We start from the raw sequence: 20,974 nt of genomic DNA on the forward strand, positions 1-20,974 counted from the left end.
TAGATAGTTCTGGAAGAAAGAACGTCAGCCTCAGTGTGACCTCTTGTGTGACATACATCCAGCATAATAACCCAATGGGCATTTGTAGGACAGCCCACTGCTGCCCCTGAAACCGCGGGTATGTTCAAAATGACCTCTACCTTTGTATGTAAGCATGCCTTGCACTAATAATACAGTAGTTTTATTTATTTATTTATTGCAAAATTTAACAAGGACAGATTTTTAACATTTATATATGGAAGTGGAAATGTGCTTTGGAAACTTCAGAATTAACATGAAAACTTTGTCAGTGTAAACACATAGTCATTAGAAGGGAAAGGAAATGGGAGTGTTCGCAGTAGTCATCCGCTGATGGTAGAATTAGCATGTTTTTATTCTGTTAGGTATTTCCCAAAATATTTTTACAATGAGAACATCCTGATTTTGAAATAACAAAAAAATTACTTTAAAAAATATACATGGCAGTAAATAACCTACAAAACAGCAAAGTCTGAGACAGAGTTCAGAACCTTTTTCTCAAAAGCGCAGGAGAAAAATTTTATGTGTAACAATAACATCTCTTTCAAATTACTATGGCAAATAATGAATGAAAATTTAACTGCTAAACTGATGTGCGCTTGAGATACAACTGAGAAAGTAAAAAACTCCTTTTGCTTCTGACAAGTCTATCAAGTTTAAAATAGAGAAAAAAATGAAAGGATATATTATAATTCAAGTAATTTCGGATTTTACCTGCTCCACCCCCGCATGCAATCTGGGGTCAGCAAGAATGAGGCATGAGGTAATGTCACCTTTCCTAGGTTTTCGACCATTCAGGCCTTGGAGTATTTGAGTAGGTAACAGTTTCAGTAGTACCAGACATTGGAGGGCAGTATCAGGACTGCCGTCAATAAGGGTTCACAGCAGACTTTACCAATTTCACAGGTTCATGCAAATTCAACAAAACTTGGGAGAAATTTTTTAACTAGTATTAATTTTCAAAATGAATTATGAAGCTGGACGTGATGACACAGGACTTCAGTCCCAGCTCTCAGGGGGTTGAGGCAGGAGGATTGAGAGTTCCAGGATTGAAAATCCTGTCTTAAAATAAATAAATAATAAAGTTTTAATAGCTAATATGGACACATGGCAAGATTTTTTGAAAATCTTTCCCCAGTGGTTGTTGCCAACCCAAGTCTCTTCCCTGGAGGTCACCACTGTTACCTGCTAATTATATTTCTAGAGGAATTCTATGCTTATCTAAGTGTATCCATGTATCTCAGAACTATATTGAGTGTAGAAAGTTTTAGTTATTTAAACACTTGTCCCTAATCACCTTTTCCAAAACGAGTTATAGGCAGCTGTTGAAGTCCTTTTGTGTTTCTTCAGCCTCGCAGTTTGCTGTTCAAACTCTCCTCCAACCCCAAAATAAGGTCCCTTAAAAAAAATCATTAGCCTGCTATTTCTGTAATAGACAATAATGCCTACACTTCATTGAGTGCTTACTATGTGCCAGGCACTCAGCATGTCTTTTCCATACACAGTGTTGTGTACTCCTCTAGACTCTGTGAGGTAAGTACCCCCACTTTGCCCTCAAGAATCATAAAGGCAGGCAGAGTTGTCAGCAAAGGCTCCAGTTCCTTTGCCCTAATCCCAAAGAACTAAGTCCGCTTGGACACCACTTAGGAAGCCAGTTCTGTAATAAGCTGTTCTTGGAAGGCTTATCATGTTCTCTGATCTCTGCCCTAGCAAGGAGATGAGGGAGATCCTATCACTGAAGTCCTTGGTCTTGTGCAAAGATGTTTGGGGTTAAAATTAAATTAGAGGGGAAAGGGAGGGTTAGAACTGGAGATCCACCCCTGAGTTTCATAACCTCAAAAGAGAGGTTATTGTTCTGTCTCCAGTTTGTGCTTTGCTCTACTTATAACCCAAGAAACATTTATTAAGCACCATTAATATGATATTTCAAGCACCATGTTCGGTGCTGTAGGTAAAGGATTTCTCCTTTTCTCCCCAGTGGGGAGATAGATATCATCTCATGTAAGTGCTTATATGTATATTCCATATATATTGATAAAATGTCCCTCTGTATGGAAAATGTCAGGATTTTTCATTTTCCATTCAGTTAACACTTCCTTTTATACTTGATTTTCGCCAACAGGCCAAGAAGCCAAGGCTTCTCCTTTAAAATGAAACTGGGAGTTGGGGGTGCTGCTCAGTGATAGAATGCTTGCCTAGCATGAACAAGAACCTGAATTCCATTCCCAGCACTGCATAAATAAATAAATAAACACATAAATAAATAAAATAAATGAAACTGACGCTTCACAGATCTTTTTAGACTAACAATGTGCCATTTAACGTTAAATCATTGAAGGTGTTTTATGTTTTAACACTGAGTTTAATGATGTTTTATGCTTCAACACTGTGTAGAACTGTTTGCAAAGTGGTGACATGGAAATGTAGCCAACCCCCATATTTCCTTTGGCAAAGCTGGTGTTTTTGCAAAAGGAATGTGAATTCTGTTATGTAGAGCATTCGCCCTTCCTGCTTGTTACCCCGTTCTGCTACACTCTTCTGCTTCACATGTTTACTTTACCGCCAATGTTTAGTTTCTGCTGTCTGTAGAAAATATACTTGAACTTATTGAATATATGTTCCCCCAAACAGTCCCCAAACCAAAGGTTTTCCTTGCCTGCTGTCACTAACCTCAGCTGTTTTTCATCACCACTGCTGGGATTATTGTCACAGAGTGGGGTGGGGATGGATTTTTTTTTTTTTTTTTTTGAACACTCTCTCCGCCTGGTGCAGGGCTGTCTTCACTTAATCTTTTCTGGTAACACTTCCTTCCCTCTGCCATTGCAATGGCCACATTCAAACATTTTTGCCAATGCAAACCACTTATCAAACCATATAATATCACCACCCCTCTTGAGAGGTCCATCGTTTCTGCACATGTAAAATTCAAAGTTGGAGCGAAGTGACTTCTCATATTTGTTTTTGTAATTGAGTTGACTTAAACTTAGGGTACAAAGCAGCTCTTTCCCAGGGGCTTTGCCTTTTCTTTTAGCAAGCACTTTTTTGTTACTGTTCTTTTCTGAGCTGGGGTTTCCCTACATTGTCCAGGCTGGCCTCCAACTCCTGGTCTCAAGTGATTCTGGCCTCAGCCTCCTGAATAGCTGGGACACAAGTGTTCATTGTTGCACGAGTCCAGCAAGTTTGTCCTTAGCCTGGCTTTGAGGGTGCCGCTGGCTCCTGCTGGTTGCCTCCATCTTCTGCCAAGGGTTGAGTCTTCACTTTTGTTTCCTTTGCTCCTGGAGAAACAGTAGAAAATTTTGTTTTTGCTGGATGATTCCAGACTTCTTTTTGCTACAGGTAAAAATGCTTCCCTCAGCACTGGTATGTTGGCCAGACTGTCCTGGCTTTCCACAGAGGAGTCCTCCAGCCAATGTTCTGGTTAATTCTGCATACTCCCAGTTTTCCAGAACTATCCTTCCAACATGACAGTTGTATCCCAAGATCTCTTTCCAGCTCCAACATTTCCCTCTTTCTTCAGCCTTTTCTTTAATCTTTCTAAGATTATCGGCCTGCCATATGGTCTTTTCCTTAAAAAACCATAGTTATAATTTCATGAGCACTTACTATGTGGAATTAGATGAGCTGAGTGCTTCTTAGGCATTATGTAATTCTCACAGTACCCTATGAGGGAGGAACTTTGACATCCCCACTTTATTGATGGCAATATTGAGGAACACAGAGGTTAAATGAGAACTTTCCCAAGAACGTGCCAGCAGTCAGTGGAGAGGGCACAGAGCTTCAGTCCAGGCTGAATGAGGTCAGAGAGCACATTCTTTACTCTGTATTTTCTTTCTAGTAAGCCGTTTTTCTAAAACACTTCCCAAACTCTTTATAATTTTGTCCAAGTCATGGCTGCTTCCACTCACCTGGTCCAACACAGAAGCTCTTTCTCCCTGTCTGCAGAAGTTTAGATTTGCTGGAAAAACCATCCATTATTGACAGAATGGTGTGTTCTGTCCAGGCTATCATTGGTGAAGTGCACCATGACTTTTGGATTGTGTGTAACCCCTGTGTTGTCTGTCATCCTGAAACATCATTGTTGTTTTAGATGGGCAATGGAAAAGAAAAACAATATATTCCAGGAATAGTTGCTCAAACATCTTTCTGGGCTGGTGAAAGATGAACTGAGATATCTCTCTCTCTGGGGGTATGGCTCAAGTGGAATGGTGCCTATCTGACAAGCAGAAAGCCCTGAGTTCAAACCACTGCACTACCAAAAAAAAAAAAAAGAATATTCTCTGTCTCTGTCTCTCTGTCTCTCTCTTGCCAGTTTCCAACTCCTGAGCTCAAGCAATTCTCCCACTTTAAAATCTCTGTTTTCACAAGGGTTGGCATAGAATGTTTATGTGGACAAACAGTCCTGGTATTGGACCACATAGATATCCAGAGTATATAAGAACCCCAAACAGTAAAAGTTTTTCCACATCTACAATAAGAACTCCCAATCATGAAGGCTATAATTCTCTTTAACTTCTACTTCCCAGTGTCATCTTATTTAAACCTACCCAACTTAAAGAATGTCTACTTCTAGGCAAACGCTCTACCACCTGAGCCATGCCCTCACTGTAAGAATTTCTACTTCTAAAAGCCAGTTTCCAGTGGTACCTTATACATAAATGAAAACCATAAAACACTGGGAAGAATGGGGAGCACCTGGACTCATCACTGCTGGCAGAAGAATACATTGGCATACATCTAGAAAGGAGTGTTGGCTTTATCTACTAGAACTGCACATGGATGTATCAGGCAATTCCACTCTTGGACAGAACACTCCTGTGTACCAGTGTTCCCCCAAAAGACATACATAAGAATGTTTATCATGGCCCACTGATAAGTGGCCTAAACTGTGATCTACCTAAACACCATCAAGAATGGAATGAATAAAAACTGTGTCATCTTTACACAATGGAGTGTTATACACAACAAGAATGGATGTCGTAGCTAAACACACAATGAGGATGGATCTCACATAGTGTTGAGTAAACGAAACCAGATACAAAGGAAAAACTGCCATGCTTGTAGATGTCATGATATGGATTATCCTAGGGGAGGGGAATGACAAGAAAGATCTGGGAGTGCTTTGGCAATGCTGGTAACATTCTATTTCTTGATTATACTTCTGTGTACATGGAAGAGTTCAGTTCATGAACATCCATTGATGTACACTTACAACTTGTACACTTTTTGTATGTATCTTATACTCTAGTAAAAAAAATTAAAACAATCAAAAATTAAAAAGACATAAAATGGGTTCTTGATTTTGTGTGGGTTTCAGGAAAGGCTCAATAAACTAAATAAGCAAAAAAAAAAAAATGGTACTCTAGTTTTTTTTTTTGTTTTTGCCGTGCTAGGAATTGAACCCAGGACTTCAAGCATGCTAGGCAAGCGCTCTACCATGAGACTATATCCCAGCCCCAGTACAGACTTTGAATACAGCTATTTTACTGATGGTGAACAATGAAGTTAGCAGGCAGCATTAGCTCCAATAGTTTCCTAACTACAAAGTAATTTTGAAAAATAAATTCAGCATATATATGTATGCTATCCAAAATTCAAAACGTCATTAACTGTTAATTAGATTAACTCAACAGTCCCAATCTCAAATAAGCAATAGAAAGGAAAAATTCAAACACTGTTAAATTTAGGGTGCCAGTTACATTTTATCTTACTTATTTTTTGGCAGTATTGGTGTTTGAACCCAGGGCCTCACACTTGCCAGGCAGATGCTCTACCACTTGAGCCATGCCCCCAGCCATCATTTTATTTTAAAATGGCTATTAGAAAGATTAAAAAATCAACCTTAAAGTTCATTTGGAAGCACAAAAGACCACGAATAACCAAGACAATACTGAGCAAAAAGAGTAATGCTGGAGGTATCACAATAGCCAACTTCAGACTATACTACAGAGCCATAGCAAAAAAAAAATAAAATAAAAAACAATAACACAGCACTGGCAAATGAAGACCAGTGGAACAGAATAGGAGACCCAGATATGAATCCATGCAGCTGCACCCATTTGATTTTTGACAAAGGCAACAAAAATATACAATGGAGAAAAAGACAGCCTCTTCAGCAAATGTTGCTGGGAAAACTGGAGATCTGCATGCAGAAAACTGAAACTAGATCCATGGCTGTCACCCTGTATAATTGTCAACTCAAAGTGGATTTTGGACCTCAATATAAGACCTGAAACTTTGAAGCTAGTGTAGGAAAGATCAGGGAATATAGTGGAAGCAATAGGCATAGGCAATGAATTCCTAAATAGAACTCAAATAATGGCTCAGCAACTGAGAGAAAGGATTGACAAATGGAGCTACATGAAACTAAAAAGCTTCTGCACAACAAAAGAAATGGTCATCAGAATGAAGAGGCTGCCCACAGACTGGGAGAAAATCTTTGCCAGCTATACATCTGACATGGGATTAATAACCAGAATATACAGGGAGCTCAAAATACTAAATTCACAAAAAGTCCATGCCCCAGTGAAGAAATGGGCAAATGAACGGAACAGAGCTTTTTCAAAGGAAGAAGTCCAAATGGCTAAAACACACATGAAGAAATGCTCAGCATCTCTGGCCATAAATGACATGCAACTCAAAACCACACTAAGATTCCACCTCACTCTTGTTAGAATGGCTAGTATCAAGAACACAAACGGCAAAAAATGTTGGTGAGGATGCAGGGGGAAAAGGAACCCTCACATACTGCTGGTAGGAATGTAAATAGTACAGCCACTATGGAAAACAATATGGAGGCTCCTCAAAAAACTAAAAATAGGACTGCCATATGATCCAGCAATATCACTCCTAGGGGTGTACCCTAAAGAATGTGAGTCAGGTTATTACAAAGGCACCTGCATACCCATGTTTATTGCAGCATTATTCTCAAGTCAAGCTATGGAAACAGCCAATATCCCCACTACTGATGAATGGATTAAGAAAATGTGGTATTTATATATATACAATGGAATTTTATTTAGTCATAAAGAAGAATGAAATTTTGTCATTTGCAGGTAAATAGATGGAACCAGAGAACATCATCTTAAATGAAGTTAGCCAGGTTCAGAAAGCCAAAGGTCATATGTTTTATCTCGTATGTGGAATATAGACCCAATACAAATACAGCAATATTATGAAAAACAGGTCACGCTAAGGGGAGGTCACTAACAGAAGATGGAAGGTGGAAGAAGGAAGTTAAGAGGGTGAATATGGTTGATGTACTTTCTGCACAAGAATTAACATAGAATTTTTAAGTGTGTTGAAACCACCATTAGAAGAGGACTAAGGTAGAAAGGAAAAATCGAGGGGATGAACCAATTTGGGTTATAATGCATATATACATGGGAATATCACAATGAAACTCCCTGTGTAGCTATCTCAAACAAACAAAAATATCTCTCTCTCTTTTTTTTTCTTCAAAAATGGAGTTTGGGAGCTGGCACCAGTAGGAGGGGGAAGATATAGGGAAAGGGGGTAGGAGGGCAAATGTGGTGGAAATATTCTGTATACATGCACGAAAATGGAAAAATGGAACAGTTGAAACTATTCCAGGAATGGAGGGAGGGGGGATAAAGAAGAACAATGGAGGGGGTGAATTCAACTATGGTATATTATAAGAATTTTTGTAAATGTCACAATGTGCCCCAGTACAATAATAAAAATAAATTAATAAATAAATTAAATGGCTGTTAGAAGCAGTATTGCACAATATGTAGGATATTCATTTTTAAAAATTAATTTCATTTATATTAGCTAATTGATTAATGAATTTATTACCTAAAATACATAAGACATTCACATAGTTAAAAATTTTTAAATTATAAAAAGTTTTCTGTTCCTCAGACATCTAATTTCCCCAGGGAACCAACGTCCCAGTTCTTTTGTGTCCACTCAGAAATATTTTATGCACGTAGGACAAATTTGTATGAACATTCTTTAGTCCCAATTTATCCAAGAGGCTCTGCCAGAAGAACTCTACCTTCATCTTGCCTTTTTAAAACTTAACAGCATATCTTCCCAGTCATTTCATACTGATACACAAAGAGTGTCCTTTTTATTGGCTTAGTAATGTGCCATTTTATTGCTATGCCAGGACTGATTTCGCTCATCCCTACTGATACAGGGTCACATTAGTGTCATGCTTGCCACTGCAGATGGAGCTGCAATGAATAACTTTAAACATGCTTTGCGTGGAAGACAGGTTCACTTTATATTACCAGACATTGATTTGCTTTCTCCACATGGTGGTTTGGCTTAGAACTCAGAACAATCAAAAGTTAGTTTTAGAGTTATAACTTACAAGAGTTTTCAGGCAAAAAACATGGATTAATCCATTCATTTTCTTTCCTTCACCAGGTATTTTCTGACCCCTACTTTATGCTGGACTCTGTTCTCTGTAGTGAGCAGGAGACAAGATTTCCTGCTGCCTGGTGTTCACATGGTAGGGTGGGTGGAGAGAGGAGACAGACAATATAGAAATAAATAGGGAAGTTTTCTATGTGCTTTATATACATTTTATATACATATGTATGTGTGCACGTGTGCACATGTGTGTGCATGTGCATGTGTGCTTTGGAGAAAAATGAAATGGAGGAGGGATAGTTTGACCCAGGAAAGCTGCAACTTTAAACAGAGCCTCCAGGCTATCGTGAGGACTCTGGCCTTTGTACTGCGAGATCTGGGGACTATTGAAGGCGTTTTCCCTTCCTCGTGTTTCTTAAATAATCTTTTTGCTTTGGAATAGTTTAAGGTTCATAGAAAAGTTAAGAAGATAGCAAAGGTAGTTCAGCTTCTCACCCTGACCTTTTAGGTAGGCCCTCAGAGGAGCACCCGGTACTTTACAGCTTAACTGGGGGGAGTTCTGTTGTTTTTTTTTTTAAAGGGTCTCACTATATAGCCTAGGCTGGCCTTGAACCCGAGATCCATCTGCCTCTGCAATTCTGGGATGACAGGCATGCATCACTACACCCAGCAGTTATGGGTATTTCTAAAAGGGAGTTGTTTCATCCAGTTTCAGTTTCATCTTACATTACTGTGGTACATTTCTCAAAACCGATAAACCAACATTGGTCTATTTCTTAAGACAGGCAAACTTAATGTGAAAAACCGAAGCCTCATCAGAAAGATAAGTATGAGTGAGGATCAGAAAAAGATAAGAACTGGATAAGTAGAGTGTTTCACAACTAATGGGGAGTCCTGTCTTCCCGGAGACACAGGCACTCCCAAGAGGTGGCAAAGACCCTTTGTCTTCTGTTTTTGCTGATTATATGCATGGGATCTATGAAATATTTCTTCTGGTAGAAAGAAAGTAACACTGCTAAAAAGCAAAGTTGGATGACTACTGATTTCACAAAGGAGACAGGGGGTCTCACAAATATAACAAGCATACTGAGATGTTCCCTGTCCCCTGGCAGTGCTTGGATGGTCACACCTATGGTGGCCATGATATTTTATTCTCTGGTTCCAATATTCACCAGCCTTCCTTTATACATTCTCTGAGGAAACATAAACAGTTCATCAGCTAGTAGTCTAGTTGTAAACTCCTAGGAATCATACACTCCATATAATTTATTAAGTGCTGGTTTTACCTTATCCTCTGAGATTAAAGCTTATTTCCAGTTCTTGAGCAATATTTTAATGTATCCATGGAGTTTGATAGCAGTATTGGTACTATTTTGTAAATGTCACCTGTTAGAATGGTTAAACTGAAATAATTTGTGTGTTTTTAAAAAGTAAAATGTGAAAGCTTTGATATTCAGAAAGATTCTACCTTTGTCTTCTGTGTGTATGTGTGTGTGTTTTCTCTTGGTGCTCAGCATAGAACTCAGGGCCTTGTGTGCTACACCCTAGCCTAGAAAGATTCTTTTCTAGAATCAGGTGTGGTGGTACACATTTGTAATCCCAGCACTCAGGAGGCTGGGGCAGGAAGATGGAGAGTTTGAGGCCAGCCTGGACTATATATCAAGACCATATTTCAAAAAAATATTTCTCTTTATTGTTCAGACATTATATTAGGTTTAATAATGTCCAAAATTCATGTCTACCTAGAAACTTAGATTGTAATCTTTCTTGGAAAGTAGGTGTTTGCAGATATAATGAGCTAAGATGAGGTTATAGTGGATGTGAGCCCTAAATCCAGTGACCGGTGTCCTTATAAGAGAGGACAGACAAGGAAGGAGACAGACTAGAGTGGTGCAGCCCCAAGCCAAGGAACACCAAGGATCACTGGTCACCATCAGAAGCTAGAAGAGGCAAAGCGGATTCTCTGGGTGACTGGAGGATGGAAGGTTGGATGGAGCAATATGGCATAGTGGTGCTTCAGAGGGAGTGTGACTCTGCTGATACTGTGACTTTGGACTTACCCTCTAGAAATGTGAGGACAAATTGTAGTTGTTTCTAAGCCACCCAGTTTGTGGTAATTTTGTTATGGCAGTCCTAATAATTAATGCAGATGTTAATGTAAGCTAATGTGTTTCTTTTTGTAGAAATGGATGTGGAACACCAATGCTATGCAGGACTTGAATTCTAGTGATCTGTTGTTTCTGGTGGGCACAAGAATAGTAGCCTTCCTGTTTCAAGTCTTGGAATCTTCAGACCAGACTATGTTTTTCCATCTATCTATCCTCTATCCATCCATCCATCCATCCATCCATCCACTCATCCATCCAATACAACAGCTTTCCCTTATCCCCAGGGGGGTATGTTCCAAGACCCCCAGTGGATGCCTACAACTACAGATAAAATTGAACCTTATATGCACTATGTTTTTACTACTCAAAGCAACATCAATTTCTTGTTACTTTGTCATAATTTCCTGGATAGAAAATTCATTCTTACCACAGATATTAGCAACCTCAGTATAGTTTTCTTTTCCTTATTAAGACCTTTCACTTACAGAAACCTTAAAGCGACAGAGGTTATCATGAGAAAGGGATCAGTAACCAGGGTAAAGATCAGTTAGAGATGAATCAACATGGGTCATAACACGTGTACACGAAAGCAATGCTAGAAATATTTCTGTATAGCTATCCTCAACTCAACTAGCAAAAATGCTTTGTCTTCCTTATTATGCTTATGTCATTTCTTCAACAAAATTAGTGATAAGGGCAGAACAGGACCTGCCTGGAACTGAGGGGAGATGGGGGGAAAGGGTAAGTGAGGGGGGTAAGGGGGAGAAATGACCCAAACAATGTATGCACATGTGAATAAATGAATAATTTAAAAAAAGAAAGGAAGAAGTCTACAGTTTCTCATTGGCATATTGCCAGCATCACTCCTCTTGCACTTTGGAAACTATTATGACTTTGAGAACATTATTAAGTAGAATAAGGGTTCCTTGAATACAAACCCTTGTAATACTGTGACAGTCCATTTGATAATCAAGATGGTTACCAAGTGACTAGTGAGCAGGTAGCATATACAGCATGAATACTCTGGACAAAGGGATGATTCTTGTCCCGGGCTGGAGGCAGGTGGGATGGCACATCACAAGATTCCATCATGTGACCCAGAATGATGAACTGTTTATTTCAGGAATTATTCATTTAATATCTTCAGACTGCAGTTGACAGTAGGTAAATGACATCATAGAAAGCAAAGCCACATATAAAGGGCACCACTGTGCTTACCCATGCTTACCATGTGCCAAGAAGTGGGCAGTGAACAAAAATAACTTCTCTCTTCCCTCAGGCCCTCAGGGTGATCTTGGAATAGTCTCACTTAGTAGCTTGTAAAAAGCCCTTCCATTATCAATCAACATTGGTATATTTCTTTTAGCTAAATTCCAGACTTAAATTTTGTTTCCATTATTGTCCTTTTTCTGTTCCAAAATCCAGTCCAGGATATGACATAGCCCTAAGTTCTTATATCTTCTCTGATCTGTGACAATTTCCCAGGCTCCCTATGGTTTTCGTGACCTTGACAGTGTGGAAAAACACTCATCAGGCATTTTTTTTAAAGAATGTTCCTTAGTTCAGATATGTTTGGTGTTTCCTTATGGTTAGACTGGGTTTGTAGAGTTTTGGAAAGAAAGACACAGAGGAAAGGTGCTCTTCTCATTACATCGTGTTGGGAGCACGACCCACCTTGGTCACTTGGTTATGGCAGGGTCTTCCAATTTTCTCCATTGTAAAGCTCATACTTTCTCTTTTCCATTCTCTATTCTTCGGACACCAGTCACTAACCTCAACCTACATTCAACTGGCTCACATTTGAAAAGCCAATCTGGTGACTGAGTTGAGACTCCAGGTGGAGATGCTGGGGGTTATGACCAGGGTAGCCCTAGAGGAACCAATGAGAAATGCCAGGCAGCCATTTTCAAATTTCCTACCATAGATGACCCCAGCCCACTCTCCAGGGATGAGGGTGAATAAGGATGTAGCACTAAACCACTGTGAGGCTGGGTGTGGGATTTTCTCTCTTCTTTGCTTTGTACTTGAGGAAGGTTCTGGATGTAGATGGGAGAGGGGGATGTTTGGTTCACTCAGTAAATTATTATTTTTTTTTCTTTTATTTATTTATTTATTTATTTATTAAAATTATTCATATGTGCATACAAGGCTTGGTTCATTTCTCCCCCCTGCCCCCACCCCCTCCCTTACCACCCACTCCACTCCCTCCCGCTCCCCCCCCTCAATACCCAGCAGAAACTATTTTGCCCTTATCTCTAATTTTGTTGTAGAGAGAGTATAAGCAATAATAGGAAGGAACAAGGGGTTTTGCTGGTTGAGATAAGGATAGCTATACAGGGCATTGACTCACATTGATTTCCTGTGCGTGGGTGTTACCTTCTAGGTTAATTCTTTTTGATCTAACCTTTTCTCTAGTACCTGGTCCCCTTTTCCTATTGGCCTCAGTTGCTTTAAGGTATCTGCTTTAGTTTCTCTGCGTTAAGGGCAACAAATGCTAGCTAGTTTTTTAGGTGTCTTACCTATCCTCACCCCTCCCTTGTGTGCTCTCGCTTTTATCATGTGCTCATAGTCCAATCCCCTTGTTGTGTTTGCCCTTGATCTAATGTCCACATATGAGGGAGAACATACGATTTTTGGTTTTTTGAGCCAGGCTAACCTCACTCAGAATGATGTTCTCCAATTCCATCCATTTACCAGCGAATGATAACATTTCATTCTTCTTCATGGCTGCATAAAATTCCATTGTGTATAAATACCACATTTTCTTAATCCATTTGTCAGTGGTGGGGCATCTTGGCTGTTTCCATAACTTGGCTATTGTGAATAGTGCCGCAATAAACATGGATGTGCAGGTGCCTCTGGAGTAACAGTCTTTTGGGTATATCCCCAAGAGTGGTATTGCTGGATCAAATGGTAGATTGATGTCCAGCTTTTTAAGTAGCCTCCAAATTTTTTTCCAGAGTGGTTGTACTGGTCTACATTCCCACCAACAGTGTAAGAGGGTTCCTTTTTCCCCGCATCCTCGCCAACACCTGTTGTTGGTGGTGTTGCTGATGATGGCTATTCTAACAGGGGTGAGGTGGAATCTTAGTGTGGTTTTAATTTGCATTTCCTTTATTGCTAGAGATGGTGAGCATTTTTTCATGTGTTTTCTGGCCATTTGAATTTCTTCTTTTGAGAAAGTTCTGTTTAGTTCACTTGCCCATTTCTTTATTGGTTCATTAGTTTTCACTCAGTAAATTAGATAGTTAATGTAAAATGTCAGGGATATAGGACCTTTAAATACATGTTACTGTTGTTCCTATTCTTTTTCATGTATTGTTCAACAATTATTTACCAAGGGTCTATTACATTTTTTGAGATACAGTAAATAGTAATTGGTAGATACAAACACAGCTCTGTGTCTGGCAGCTGACAAATATTTGTTGAAAAATCCGGAAGAAATGAGGCAGCAAATGAATGGCAAAGGAACGGTCACCCACTCAGCAGGACCACAGGGCCCCTTTTTCAGCCCCGTCATCCCATCACTTGACCTTTCCCCCTCTTCCTTCTGCTTCTCCCTCAAACAGCTGCTTTTGATGACCATCTCTTCCCTTCACTTTGACTCAACACTGGGTCACTCTGTTCTGAAGTTAGTTTGTTGTGCCAAAAAACTGAAAAACCCTAGAGAAGTTTACTCTCCAGATGGCTTCTCTCACCCAACCTACTTCCTTCTAAAATGAGACGAACATTGCTGGGTCTGCAGCTCAGAGCACTTACTTAACATGGGTGACTTGCTGGGTTCAATCCCTAGCAGCGGGGGTAGGAGGTGGGGATGGGGAAAATGTTGCTTTTCTGCTTTGAGTGTCTGGAAGCCTGACTTCAGCTCCTTATCCTTTCCATCCCAGCCTATTCTTAGAAATCCCTACAGCTGAGTTATAGCAGGAGCTGTGTGCTCACGTTAGACTCTTTCCAGGTGGGGTGAGAAGCTGAAGCTGCTGTTCTGTGCTCTTCCCCCTGGAATGTTCTTCTTGACTTGTCTTTCTGTTCCTCCTTCAAATTCCCTGCTTAATCCTTCCCTGACCACCCCTTCTTCATCCCAGAATCAGAATTCATGCTGGCTTGGGAATCTAGTCATCTGCTTTGGTCTGAATGATTGTGTCCCCTCAAAACTTATATGTAGAGATCATAATGCAAAGCTATGGCATTAGGAGGTGAGGCCTTAGGAGGTGATTAGGTCATGAGAGCGGCACCTTGGTGAATGGGATTAGTGCCTGTCATGATTTAAGTGTGGTCTGAGCGTCTCCCAAGGGCCCATTGTGATCAAGGCATAGTCGCCTGGATGGTGCTGTTGAAAGGCAATGGAACTTTTGGGAGGTGAAGCATACAGTGAGGCCCTAGGGCATTGGGGGTGTCCCCTTGGAAGGGACTGTAGGAGGCCAGTCCCATACTCTGACTTCCTGTTTGGCCACACAAGCTCTTCCATGAACACAGAAAAAAGCAGCAGTGTTTTCCACATTATGGTCCCTGTGGGAGTTGGTGTTATTTCTCTCATTTTTCATGTCTGAGGCTTCAGCACACCCAGAGAGGGCAGAAATAAATCTTTGTAGATTCTAGCAAGCTGAGTAGCCTTTCTGTCTGGATGTTAGGGAGCAAAATCTTACACCCTTTTGACCAAAGCGTCCAGCTGGATGACTATATTGTGGGAGGCTCTGGAACAGAATTCTTGGGAAAGCAATGTAACTATTAGGCCTTTCAACATGATTTGTTTTTCAACCATGACCTTGAGTAAATCATTGGATTTTTCTGGGTCTGTTTTCTCACATCAACATTAATGGAGTTGAACCAGCAAAGATATCTTCATTGGGCTTTTTTTTTTTCCTAAAGGAAATCTGGAAAAATAAACAAAGCAGGTCCAAGAGTTAAATGCAAACAATCTATTTTAAATCAGATTTCTTGTAGTCATTAAAATTTCTGAAAAATTTAAATGGATTTTCCCTGTTTATTTTTTTTTATTTCAATCATTTCCTATAAATTATATTCTCAGCTTGGGACCTCAAACATATATGAAATACGATATATATCTCATGCATGATTAGGTTTACTATAATAATATTGTGTGTCCCACACTCAGAAAAACAGTTAGAATGGCTGTGTTAGCTTTACTTTTTTGACTTAAATAGTTCCCACATTTTAGATGGTAATGATGCTTCTTTTTTTTTAGTGGTACTCGGGTTTGAATTCAGGGCCTCCCTCTTGTTAGGCAGGAGTTCTACCACTTGAGCCATGTCTCCCAAACTTTTTTGTTTTAATTATTTTTCAGGTTGGGTGTGGCTAACTTTTTTTGCCTGGGCTGGCCTAGGACTATGATCCTTCTATTTCTGTCTCCCAAGTAGTTGGGATTACAGGAGTGAGCCACTGCACCATTGAACTAATGATGCATTTGTAAAGCTGCTCTTTTCCCCATTGTTCTCTGCTCTCTTCTTTCTCCTAAATGCTTCCTCCATTTACTCCATTCAGGACCTTCCTAGGGACTGCTCCCTGAGCCATTCTGCTTGCTCAGCTTACATTCCTGAGCACCCCTACTGCTTCCTACAAGTCTAGCCAACACAGAACAACCTTCTTGCAATGCTGGACTGTCATACCTCATGTGCTCCCCTACCTTCTTCTCTGCACCAACTAAATTAACATAGGCTAGAAATGAAATGTGACCATCAGCGAGCCAGAGCTCCCTGGCTTCTTCTCAAAGACCCTGTAATAATGCGACTAATCAAATGACCCCCAGGTCAGGCAGACATACACCATTCTAAAAGTCTGTGTTTCCATTATTGATTAAATAAAATAAATGCCCATCTTCAAGGCAGCTGACTGTACAGCCAAAACGGGTTGCTTCACCTGGCTTACGGTTTTGCTTAAGGTGTCAAATCATGGCTGTGATCACAGCAAAGCAGGTGCTGTTTTTCCAGCTGGCCTTCATCCCTGGGTTCCCAGCACCTCTTCGATCCTTTCCAGGTCTGATCCATGCCAGCCATTTGCTGGGCTACATTGCCAAGTCTACCGACAGCAGGGTTATCACAGAGCCATCTGCTCTTCTTGATAACTCTCTAGGACAGCAAATAGCTCCTGTGGAACTGGAAAGGGCTGGTTCCAGCCGGTTTTTCTTACTTTTGCTGACCATTCCTATTTTTTACAGACAGTGACCTTCTTCTTAATATCTTCCTACCAAACCAGAACCTCTGGAAATCTTGTCTTTAAAAATTTCATTTTAATATGCTAAAATAGTTGGATTAAGTTATAAATAGTAATTTAACATTTACTATGTATTTTTAAAATTTGTATTTTTTTTCTACAAAAATTAACATATTTCCTACATAACTAAAATTAATTCTGATTCCTATTAACCAGTTTGTTTTCAAATCTCCCCAGTCCCCACAAGGTCTTTTATAGCTGTTTTTCTAAGGCAGGACCCAATCCAGGCCCATATGGTGCATCAGTTTCCCTTAGTGTCTTCAGAGATTGGTTACAGAACTCTGGGGACACCCAATCTGCCATTGATCAACTCCCTTGTGTGAAATGACATACAAGGTATTTGTATATTACCTATACACATCCCTCCATGTACTTTAAGTCATGTGTAGACTACTTATAATATTATACACATTCTATATACATAAGTGTTATGCTGTGTTGTTTAGGGGATGATGACAGAAAAAGTCTGTACGTGTTCAGTGCACATTCAATATCTGTCCTGAATATTTTCAGTCTGAATGGATCCATTGAATCCATGGATGCACAACCCGTGGATGTGGGGGTCTGCCTTTATGTAGATGAACAGTCGCAAGAAACTGCCCTGGGGAAGAATAGGGCAGCTGTCCTGTAGCATATATGACTCACCTGACTGCTTCTTCGTGGTTGTGCCCCTGTGCTATCCTTTGAATGTCCCCCAAAAAAACTCATGCTGAAATGTAATCCCCAAAGTCATATGTAATGGTGTTTGGAGGTAGAACTTTGAGATGTAATCAGGATTGAAGGTGAGGCCCTGTTGACAGTGTCAGAGGATTATGGAAGGAGAGAGACCCCAGCTGGCACACTAGCTCTATCCTGCCATGTGATGTCCTCACCAGGTACATGCACAGCACTCTTGGACTTCAGAGCCTCCAGAACCATGAACAAAATAAACCTCTATTCTTTATAAGTTACCCAGCTTGTGACAGTCAGTTATAGCAACAGAGATAGGCTAAGATACCTTGAATTTCCTCAAAATCGAGAGTGCAATCCCAAGGGTTGATTAGAGTCTATTCAGGCCTTGTGGCTGGTCTATATCATTGGTGATAGACCCCTGAATCACACCTGGATACCTGGGATTCTCCCTCACAATCAGAAATCTTGACATAAATTTTCAAGCTAATCTATTTATTTCATGGAAAAATATCCATCCACATAAACAAGCTTAGACACTAAAGAGGGTGTCAGAGAAAGTGAAGTCTTCTTCCTACATTACACTTTCACTCACTAACCTTTCTTCCATAGCAGGGGAGTCGTCCTTCCAGGAGAATTCTGCACACATGGGGTGACATACTTTTACTTAACAGCACAGCTGGAGGTCCTCCCATTTCACCGCCTTCTCCCGTCTGTTCTTTTAAGGACTCTATGCTTTCACATCCTGTAGAGCTTTCACTTAACATGTCATTGTTGGATATTTAGGTGGTTTCCAGACATGAGCCTTTGCACATATATGAAAATGATAGGTTAGGTGCCTAGAAATGAAAGTGCCTATCCCAGGGTGTGTGAACTCTGAACTCTGGTAGATGCGGGGAAGTTGCACAAAGAAAATGTGTGTGAGTGTTCTTCCCCTGTGTCTGATCAACTCAAAGTATTAATAACATTTTGTCTTTGTCAGTGATAGGTCTATGTCACTGCTTTGTGTTTGCATTTACTTAATTTTGAACATGTTTACATTTAACAGATTAAGGGAACCTAGTTTCTAATTTCTTTCTTTTTTTGAAATTTCTTTTTTATTAGCATATAATTATTGTACATGAGGATTCATTGTGACATTTACGCATGTGCTTAGAATGTATCTTAATTAGATTCACCCTTCATGATTCTCCCTCATCCCTCACCCTCTTCTTAGAACAATTTCAACAAGTTTTATTGTTCTATTTTCATATTGAATACAAAATACATGTGCCCTATTCACCCTTCTTCTCCCTCTTCAAATGCTCTCCCTCACCCACTGGTCCCCACCCTAGACAAGACCTGTTTTTCACTTTTTAAAAGTGTATATTGATGGTTTAAGGGGGTTTTGTCTTAGTATTTCAGACACGTATATATCATACTTTAATCAGATTAACCCTCCCATTACTTACTCTTTCTCTATCACCCTGTTTATTATTGTCTCTATCACCCTTGTTATTCAACAGCTTACAACACAGATGCACTGCTTCAATATTTTTCACTGTAACATTCTCTTTTCCTTTCCTGACTCCCCAGAGTCCCCTCAGACAGACTCACAAATCCAATCAGGTTCCCCCTCTCTCTTTCTCTCTCCCTCCCTCTGTCTCTCTCTCTCTCTTTATATATATCTATATCTATCTATCTATCCATCTATCTATCTATCCATCTATATCACTGGTATATCAGTGTCTTTTACATATAAAATTTTTGATCATCACATTACCAAATTCTTCTATCGTCTGTGCTGGGCTTTTGGATGATCTTCTTGAGATTTCTAGCTGTACAACCATTTCTCTGCACCAAATAATAATTTCATCTTTGATGTTCCAATATTTTTAATTATCTCAATATGTTACCTAGGTTGTCCGAACAAGGTAAATAAGAGAGGCAGTCCTATGCATACTTTCTGGGCTTTCTTTTGGGGGAATTGAAATACTTTTTTCCCAATGCGTTTTATTGTTATTTAAAGTATGATCAAATCTGGATATAAATTTTGGAATCTTTTCATGTAGGAACTCTATCTTTAGGATTTTTTGGCAGCTGGGCATGATGGTGTATACCTGTAATCCTAGCTACTCAGAAGGTGGAGGCAGGAGGATCCAGAGTTTGAGGCCAACCTGGGCAAAGTTATCAAGACAGAGACTCTATCTCAAAAAGAAAATACAAACAAAAGGGTTGGAGGCAGGTCAAGTGGCAGAGTTGTTTGCATACCACAAACAAGGCCCTGGGTTCAATCCTCACTACCACACACACACCAAAAAAAAAAAAAAAATTGCAGGCAGGTGTGGTGGTACACAACTCTAATCCCAGTCCTCAGCAAGTTGAGGTAGGAAGAGGTCAAGTTTGAGGCCAGTCTGGGCTGCATAGTAAGACCCTGCTTTATTTAGAGGGTGGGGTGTAGCTCAGTAGTACATCACATGCTCTGCCTTGGGTTCAATCCTTAGTACCAAAGAAAAAATTACTTTCTCGGTGTTGCTGCTTAGCTCTCCGATTTCTTACCAACTTCAGTCTCATCAACATACGGTTTGAGGCCACTGCATTTACTACACCTGAAGTGAAGCTGCAGGTTTGACAAGACAAGGCGACTTTTGTCCTATCACTACTGTTTCACCCCAAGCTGTCAAAGCAAAGGGTGCGCACAGTGAGGTAATCGATATCCTGCTGCTGCACCATTTCATCAAGGGGTGTAACATACACAATCGCTCAGGCCGGTTTGTGTGCCACCTCTCACCTTGTCTTGTCGCTCATCATCTGCGTGTCTTCTTCCAGTTGTTTTTCCTTATTACTGCACTTATACACATCTTTTAATCATGTCACTCCTGGGATGGTCACATTCTGAAGAATATATCTAATGTTTTTGCATGTGTCACGGATGAATGCCTTACTCTTTCTAAAAGTGTAAATGAGCTGTTCTTTGTTAAAATGGGTCTCAATTGATTTTCACTTTCTATAAGTCAATGATCTAGATTTCAAAACACATCCTTACCACCTCCCATATATAATTCATTTTTATGTGTTAAACCATTTCTAGATTATACGGTATGAAACTGGATGATCATCTTAGTTTGTGTGGTGTAGACCCAAGGAAGGGACTCAGAGTAGAGAACGGCCCCTCCACTCCTGCTCTTCTCACATGTCATTCCCTACCCTTTTCATCGATCTGAATCTACTAAGCAGTGGTTATGGGTGCCGGTCCGCTCTGCAGTGTAGGTTCAGGACCAGGCTGAACGTAGACAGAGGCTTTGTGATAGAAGGGAGCTGCCATGAGGATGAGGCGATTAGAACTAACACCGTGATTCCACTATCGTGTACCATGTGCAGTCACATTCCAAGCATTATTTTAAATGTCTTATCTCATTTACTCCCCAGCACTATAGTGAGGATGCTTCTATTGTTATCCTCAGTTCACATGAGGAAGTTAAGAGGAAGAGTTAGTTACTGTCTAAGGTTGCACAGATAGCACATGACAAACCACATTTTAAAAGCCTTAGCCTTCAGTTCAGAAGAAATGAAAAAGAGGAGGTATAGAAGACCCCTAACAGCTATCTTCAAATTCTTGAGGAGTTATCATC

The sequence above is a fragment of the Castor canadensis genome, chromosome 6, assembly GCF_047511655.1.
Source record: "Castor canadensis chromosome 6, mCasCan1.hap1v2, whole genome shotgun sequence".
Lineage (NCBI taxonomy): Eukaryota > Metazoa > Chordata > Mammalia > Rodentia > Castoridae > Castor > Castor canadensis.